Genomic DNA, 8,282 nt, shown 5'->3' with positions numbered 1-8,282 from the left:
CCCGCACGCCGCCCCCGGCCTCAGGTTCATTTTTCACGGCCTATCTTGTTCACGTAAGGATTCATTTCTTGCACAATGGACTGAATGAAATACTCCCTTGCAAGGAATAAGTGCAAAGCGGATATCGAACAGTGAGAACATCACGTTCTTTGGGATTCGAAAGTGCTAACATTCTAACTTGCAGAAAAGAGCTAGTTCTTCCGTTGAACAGTGGGAAGCAGACTGGCTCGCGGGGTTCAGAACAGGTGAAAAGTAACCCACTCCCATCTCTCCCCTCTTGTGCCCCGGCCTCTGCTCCACTCAGTCGGGGGTGGAGAACTCTTTTTTCCAGCCGCAAAAGGGAGCCACGCGCTCCGATGCTGCTCGGCAGGCCGTGTCTCGCCTCGCGCGCCAGCGGAGCTCAGCCGGGGCGGTGGGTGGGAAGAAACCGGGAGGGGAAGGTCTGGGGGTGTGAGGGTGGAGCGGAGCCCGGCCCCGCGATCCGGCCCGGGTTTTGCATGCCACCCACTCGCCCGCTCGGCCGCGGAGAATTCCATAATCACAGCGGGCGAGAGCAGAGACTGGGAGCGAAAAATCCGGGATCCGGCAACTTTGGGCAGCGCATGCGCGCCCGCGGCGCTCCATCCCAAACACACACACATTTTTCCCCCGGACTTGGAAAGTCACCCAAAGCCGCCCCAAGTGCAGGTAAGAGACTCGGCGCTCCCTCCGCCGCGGCCCCCCCACGCCCCTCAGCTCCGCGCGCCTCCCCGAGTGCTTCCCCGCCTCGCCCCCTGTCCGGGTGCAGCCCCCCACCCCCGGAGCTGCCGCTTGCAGCCAGGAGCGGGCGAGCGAGCGAGCGAGCGAGAGAGCCAGCCAGCCAGCCAGCCAGGCTGCGCGCGGCGGCTGCCACCCAACTCCGGCCGTGCGGGAGGCAGGGGGCACGGAGGGCTGGCACCCGGGCGCGGGGCGGCGCGTCGCCCGCTGCGGCCAGGGAATGCCCAGCGCGCGGCTCCGGGGGAGGGGAGGGCTGCTGCTCCTGGGGGTCACTTACTCCAACTGAGGGGGCGGCGGGGTAGGGGAGAAGAGGGGGAGGTGCCAGGCGCGAGTGCAGGACTTTGCAAATAGGGTGGGGGCGCCCCCCGCGCTGCGGACTCCCTGGTGGGGGCAGGTGCTCGCCAATACCCAGTAATCACTCCTTCCCCCTACGCTCCCCCCACCCCCAACCTCCCGAGCTGCAGGGGTTCGTGCGCTCTCCAGGGCAGAGAAGGAGGCAGGGGTGAGGGGCGCCTGGGGTGACTTTGCAAGACTTTGCTCAAGGGAAGGGGTGGGTGGGGAACCCCTCCAGCCGACTCTTGTGCCCCAATACCAGGGGGTAGGTGCTACCGGCAGAGGTAGGCAGTGTTCACTTAGGCGCGGGGTGCCAAGGGGTGCCTCCTGGTGGGAAAACGAAGGCGAGAGGTTTCTCGAATGGGGGGGAGCGGCGCCCCCTTTTTCATTTGTGCCTGGGAAGTTTGTGGCAAGTGCGCTGCTCCGGGCGCGGCAAGTGGCGCTCCTCACTGCCCCCCACCCCCACCCCAGCCTCTCCGGGTGCAGGGCTGGCAGTGCTGGGCACAGGGAGCTGGGGCGCCGGCTCAGGGCCGTGTGATTGTCGGCCGGAGCCCGCCTGGGTCCCGGGAAAAGTTCGGGGGAGTTGCCGCGGTTGTGGTGTGCGCTGGGAGAGAAGTTGCGCCCGGGGACGTGGGACGCTGGGTTGGCGGGCCGGTGGGCGGGTGGAGCGGTGCGCTCCCAGGGGACTCGGCCGAGGTAGGCGAGGGTCTGGTGGGGTCTGTGCCCCCAAGGGTGGGCCGAGGGGGACCCGTGGCTCAACAGTTGGGGAAGGGGAGCCCTGAATCCGGTGGCGCACGGCTGAAATAGGCGCCAGGCGGAGCACAGAGAATGGTAGCTTGTGGGAACACCGAGGGGCACAGAAGGGAGGAGGGCCGGGCCGCCCGGTCACTCGGGGTCGAGTTTCAGGGCAAAGGAGCGCGTGGTGGCTGGTGGAGGAGTGTCGGGGAGCGGGGCTCCAGGGGGCGCACGGAAATGGGGGATCGGGCCGCACCGACAGTCCTGGGGCAGGGGGCCGAGTCGTGCGCCCGGGGTGAGCCTGCCGGGCGGAGCGGCGGCCGGTTTATTTTTACTCGGTGGCATTTGCAGAATGTGCAGCTGATGGCCGTCGGCCGCCAGGAAGTTTTGCTTTCTGTTCTTTCTCTCTTTCCGAAGCCAGAGCGGCCGGGAGCGGGCGGGCTGGGGAGCCGGGCCTGGGAGGGGAGGGGGCGGCCGCTGGGGTGGCAAGGTGCGGGCAGGGGCGCGCTGGGGCGGCCGGCGGGGGGCCGGCCGGGCGAGGGCGGCGGGCGGGCTCTGGGCGGCTGCAGAGCTTTTGGGTGAATGTCTGTCCCCAGCGCTGGAAGCTCCTCGGCGAGGGGAACAGGTGTATGCGCCGTCAATCACGGCGGGAGGGACACTTTGGGGGCGTAGATTAAGATAATAATAATAGATTTTTCTCTAGGGGGTGGGCGCAGATTCTTCTTCCAAGTCATCCCCGACCCGGGTCCGGAGTTGGGGGAGGAATGGAGTGCCGAGGCAGGCAGGGGGCCGCTTCACCCTCGCACACAAGTTCCTCCTGACCCAGCTTCAGCTTGGGAAGCGGGCCCTGGGTGCGGCGAGGACCTCCTTCCAGCCACGCTGGGGAGGGTGCGGGCGCGTGTGCGGTGTGATATGAATTGCCCACCAGCGAAGCCGCCAAAACAACCCTCCAACGAGGCTGGAGCTCCCCCAAACCCGGCTGGATCAAGGGGCGACCCGGGGTTTATGCGTCGCTGCCCCGGCGGAGTCTGGGGCCATGACCCTCAGAGTGTGTGGTTGTCCCGCCAACACCCCCCTACACTCCAAGAGATGGGGGCGGCGAGGGGGAGAAGGCCAGGGTAAGCGCCAGGCAAAGTTGGTCCATTTAGGGCGCCTCTAAGCTGGTACAGAGGCGCGATGAGAGCGCGCGAGGGGACTGGAAAACAGATCCACGGGTAAATTGGTGCGCCCCCCCCCGCCCACCCCACGGCGCGCGCGCGCATACACACACACACACACACACACACACGAGACACACACAGGCGCGCGCGCGCGCGCACACACACACACACACACACACACACACACACACACACGTCGCCGTCCTAAAGGGAGCTGTCCGGGCTGAGCAGGAGCAGCTGCGCCGGGCGTGGTAGGGGGGAGGGTGGTTGGTCCCCGGGGGCTGCGCCCGGGCTGCGCTCCACGTGCCCAGAGGGGGCGCTGGGCCGTTCGGCGCCGGAGCGCAAAGCTCCGGGTTTGCGCCCTGGTGGCGGCGAGGCGGTGCGTCCCGGGCGGGCGTCGCGTCCCGCGCCATCTCCGGCGACTCGCACCGCCTCGGCGGATGCCCAGCCGCTCGCTCTCCCACTTTCCCAAACTTCGGCGTTATGGTGTTCGCATCCCTCGAGCTCTGAGACCCTCTCCAGGGCAGGGTGGGGAACTTTTCCCTTCCCGGCGGCGGCCCCCGTCTCTCTCCCCGGAATCGGGCGAATTGGAGAGGTTGACACCCCCGCCCCCCATCTTGTTAGCCACCTTAGAGGCGGTTAACGAGAGTTTATGGGGAATATTGTTGAACTTCAGTAATCAGGTTTCCAGCGATCTTATGCCTCCTGTTTAATTTATTAGACTAGTTATTTATTCTGTTGATGATAATCTGTTGCTGGTTTCTATGGAGATGTTAAACTGATCTCTTTCAGAAATCAAACTCCATATGCACTAAAACGTTTAAAGGGGCAGTGCCTCCCTCCTTTTTTCTCCCCCCTGCCTTTTTGTTTTGTTTTGTTTTTTAGGCTTTGCACCTTGCAGACACTTTGCGTCTTTCTCTGGGTCTCGGTGCATTTTATTTCCTTCTTACGAAGGAGAGGAGCCCGGAGACTCACGCTCTGTGGCAAGTACAGCTTATTATGGCTAGAAGAAAGCCAGGGCTTTGATCCCTAAGTTGCATCATCATTTAAAACAGATCATTTCACCACCACCCCCTTCTCCCCCATAATATAAGAGCAAAATTCTTTCAAGATCAAAGAGTCCAATCTAAAAAAAAAAAACAAAAAACCCCCCACAACTATTGTTAAAAAAAAAGGAAGTCAGTCAAATGTGAACCTCTCCTATATATCTGCTCCCCTTGTGTTTAAAGAATTTTTTGAATAAGAAAAACGAAACTTGTAGCTCAGCTAATTTTTCATGCTTATTAATAGTTTATCTTCCCCCCACCCCCACTTTTTTAATTTAAAAAGAAGTTCAAAGTTAGATTTCTCTGCCTGTGGGGGTTGAGGTATATTTGCTTCTCTTTTAGATCCTGACCATCTGTTTTTGGAAAATTAGCCGCTGGGAAGAGGGGAAAAGGAGTTTTTACTCTAACTTAATGGAGCGCTTTAAATTAAAAAAAAAAAACTCACCCAAATATTTTAAAGTCTTAATTTTTCTACTTTTCAGGGGAATATCAGTAACCTCTGTCTGGCATGCGAGAGTATATCAACTTTTCCTCCTTTTCCCTCTTCTCTCCTCAGGTATTTTTCTGTAGACTTGTGACTTTGAGGGGGTGGGTGCAGTGAATTAAGAAAGTAAGGCAGAAAAAAATTATCTTGGTTTGTGACACTCTGAAAAATTGCAAACCCACTCTAAACTCAGATATTTATCACGCTGACAGATATGATACAAAGCGATTGCATTTCCTAATGATCCTCTGGGACTAAGTTGTAGGTAAAACCATTTAATGCATTTTTAATATTAAAGAAAGGCCCCGGTTCCATTTTCTTGGAGGTGGGGGGAGTGGATGTCCCTCTCTGGAGCTGATGCTTTCTGAGTAGACTGTTTTGCTTGTTCAAATAGAGCCCCCCACCTCCACCCCTTCACATTTCCACTTACTTTGGGGAGGGATGAGCCTCACACAGGGCATTTGACTTTTATAAATAAATTTATATCTGGCCAGAAGGTCCAGTGCTAAATAGGAGCACACTTAAAAAAAAAAAAAAAAGGAAAAACAAACCTCAGACTCCACCCCTGCTATAGGAAATAAAACAGAGGCAATACTTGACTTTTTTTTCTCCTTCTGCCATCCTGGTTCTCTTTTACATTATTTTATTTTGGAAGGGGGTGGAGTGGTTGTTACTTCTCCACTCAGAAGAGAGAGGAGCCATTCCTGTTATTTCCCTCTTTGCTGTATTTTAAAAATTTGTTTGGTTTGGATTGCAAACAGAACAGGCTTACGGGTAGAAAAGAGCACTGTGGCTTTAAACTCACGAGTTTGCATATTCTCCTTGTATCTTTCCCCTTTGCTAATTATTGTGTTGTTTTCAGAGCAAATATGTCATATCCATGGCGACCGGGCAGGTTTATTGTCTTTCTGAAGCAATAGCTCACATAAGTAATTAATGACTTTCTTTTTTTTCCTCTGGCTTAGGTTAAACAGATCATTCAAGGAAAGTCATATCTCTCTTCTCTCTTCTCCCTCTCTCTCTTTCTCCCTCTCTTTTTTAGTCCAGTGACATAAGAACATGAGTTAGAACAAGAAAATACTTTAACCAAGAAGTCAACAGCTTATTTTCCCACATTTCTTTTAAAAGCTAAAGTGTCAGCTTTCAGACATGAGGCTGTCATTCTTGCAGCCGAAAGCAGCACAGTCCACGCCTGGGCTGGAAATCCATTTGAAGGTTGTACAGCAGGGGAAGAAGTGTTGGCATGGGGGGAGTAACCTGAAGGAATTTGCTTTTGAGGTGGGGGGGAGGCACTCCAAAATGAGTATTTCTCCTGTATTTAGCAGAATTTAATTAAATTGTTTACAGGAAAGAATTAATGAGTTGGTAGTAATGTGCCCCCCCCCCCCACCTTGCCCCCTCTTCCTAGTCTGGCTAATTGGAAAGACAAAGTTTTTCTTTTCGATTCACCTTGAACTTCAGCTTTCTCCAGCCTTTGTCTCAAGTGCTTTTTCCTGGAAAAGTACCTTTTGGAATCCCTTCTGGTTAATATTTCCAGAATTGTAGCGGGAGTTTGTTTTTGTTTTTTCTCCTGACTCCCCTTAGACCTACAGCTCGAAGCTGCTTTCTGCTTCTCAGGAATCAGCAGCTGTGATGATTGACTATGACTTGGATTTTTAAACTTTTTTCTTTTTTGAGGGGGCAGCTTTTGAGGATGTAAAATGATGTAGACAGCACATCTGCCTTCCTTTCGGGGAGGCTAGAGATAATGTTTCCCTTTTAAAAAAAAAAATCACCATTTATGTCCCACCCTTTTCACAAATGGACCTTTTGCTAATAAGAAGCCTTATGATGTCACCCCATAACTTTAGAAATATACTAGGTGTCCAACTGATAGTCTCCAGCAGCACCCCTCCCCGCAACAGACATACATTAATTAGGCTCATTTATATGCTGCTCCCCCCTCTTTTTGAAATTTCACATATAGTCAAGGGTTCGCATGTGTCCTTAAGAAAGGGGAATGAGATAAAGAGAAAAGCATTTATAGTATATTTATACTTGGACACAATTAAAAAGGATGGCTCCCCCATCTGAAGTAAGTTAAAAAAGGCTGTGAGTCAACTGAATGAATCTTTAGGCTTTTGGCATTAAAAATAAAAATATAAAGCAGAAGAGAGATTTATTTGGTTATCTGGTTTCTGAAGAGGAGAGGAGAAGGCCAGGCAAGTCTGATGCTGAGACTCCAGCGGAGTTGTAATTGAGCCCGTAACCTCTTGATGTCTATATCAGAAAAACAGACACGAGCAGAGGGAACGGAAGAGAGGCAAACAAGCCTTGTAGAGGAGGGAGCTCAGGGGGAGATTCACAGAGAGAGAGAGGGAGAGAGAGATTTAATTTATAGACATTTTAAAAACCGTAATTTCATTAGGATCTGTTCTTCCCCTTCTCTGAAGGGCAGCCCGGCAGACCGATAAGGCCGGTCCCTCTGCCGGGATGCGTGGTGTGGCTGGGTGGGCGTGAAGGTGGGCATCCTTGTCAGTTCTGAGGGATCGTTTGTTTTCCTTCTGCCCGCGTTCTGCTGGCTTCCTTATTTTGGAATTTAAAAGTCCCCAGTTGCCAAAAGTTAGCCGTGGCTTCCGGCTGCCTGGCGATCTCTCCTGCGGGTGCCACGCCGCTCCAAGAGCGGGTCTGTCTCCTGCCTGGCCTTTGGCATCCGTGCGTCTTCCTTCTGTCGCCAGGCGGCCCGTGGTTCCAGCCACGGGAGACCACTGGAGAGGGGGGCACCCCCATCTCTGCCCCCTTCAAGTTCACCAAGTTAAGTTGCTGTGGTTCGGAGGCCACAGTGTTGGGGGGGAAAGCTAAAGACTGTCGTAAATTCTGCAAAAATTAATCAACCGTTTAAGAGCTGCATGTTAACGAGGGTGTGCAGGCCGGCCAGGCCCTTCTCCTGTTCCTCTTGTTCAAAGTCCAGCAGAGCGAGGGGTGGCTGGGATGGTGGGAAGGGAAGGGAGAGTTTTCATTTATTTTTTAATCTGAGTAACTGAGAGCAACTAGAGAGCGGGAAGAAGAGAGAGGGGCTTGTTGAATATAAGTCCTCAAGTGCCCTTGTTCCATGTTGGTGTTCCATTTTTTTTCCCCTTTTGGTCTGGATTTGTCCTGTGTGTCTTTGGTGGAAAAGACACGTAGAAGAAAGAGAGCAAAGGAGGGGGGGCGGTATGGGGAGAGAGAGAGAGAGGGAAGGATGGAGGAGAGAGAGAGAGAGAGGGAGACGTGTGGCTTCTTCGGAACTCATTATCATTCTTAATAAGTCTTAAGGAATAAAGGAGAGCATTGAGTGTAAATGCTGGGTAATCCTAACACTTCTCAAGGTGAGAGGAGTCTTGAGGACACAGAGAAAAGAGAGAGCAGAGGAGGGGGTGTGGGGGGGCCCAAGCAGCCCTGGGGGAGTGGCAGGCCCAAGGTCTGGGGGGCTCTGCAGGAGGCCTGGAGGCTGGGTGGGGGGCACCCAGAGGAGCCCCAATGAGATGGTTGTCGGAGATGACACTGGGGATCTCCGGGGGAGGGTGACTTGCTGGGACGAGGAGCAGGGATGATGGGAACCGCCGCTCTGGGCCAGCCCTGCTTTGGGTTGGGGTGGGGGGCAGGGGCCCCGGGGCCTTGACTGCCTCCTGGGCCTGGTCTCCCCAGCCGGCTCAGGCCCTGCGCCCTGGCCTCGGGTTCCTGGAGAAGACCCCGGGGTCGTGTCCTGCTCCTCCGGTTCCCTTGCATTGTCCGCTCTGGGAGGCGGGA

The 8,282-nt window shown here is 54.8% G+C and overlaps 1 protein-coding gene across 2 annotated transcripts in view; it reads left to right on the top strand.

The window, feature by feature from the left end:
- Positions 1-547: 547 nt before the first annotated feature.
- The window catches only part of CASZ1 (castor zinc finger 1), a 146,580-nt gene continuing 138,845 nt past the window's right edge, over positions 548-8,282 (top strand). For both annotated transcript variants that reach the window (XM_057696155.1, XM_057696150.1), the window contains exon 1: positions 548-687. The gene's annotated coding sequence lies outside the window, so the exon portion shown is untranslated. The remainder of the gene's footprint in view (positions 688-8,282) is intronic.

This window comes from Hippopotamus amphibius, chromosome 1 (genome assembly GCF_030028045.1).
Source record: "Hippopotamus amphibius kiboko isolate mHipAmp2 chromosome 1, mHipAmp2.hap2, whole genome shotgun sequence".
NCBI lineage: Eukaryota > Metazoa > Chordata > Mammalia > Artiodactyla > Hippopotamidae > Hippopotamus > Hippopotamus amphibius.
This window is presented reverse-complemented; position numbering and strand designations above follow the sequence as displayed.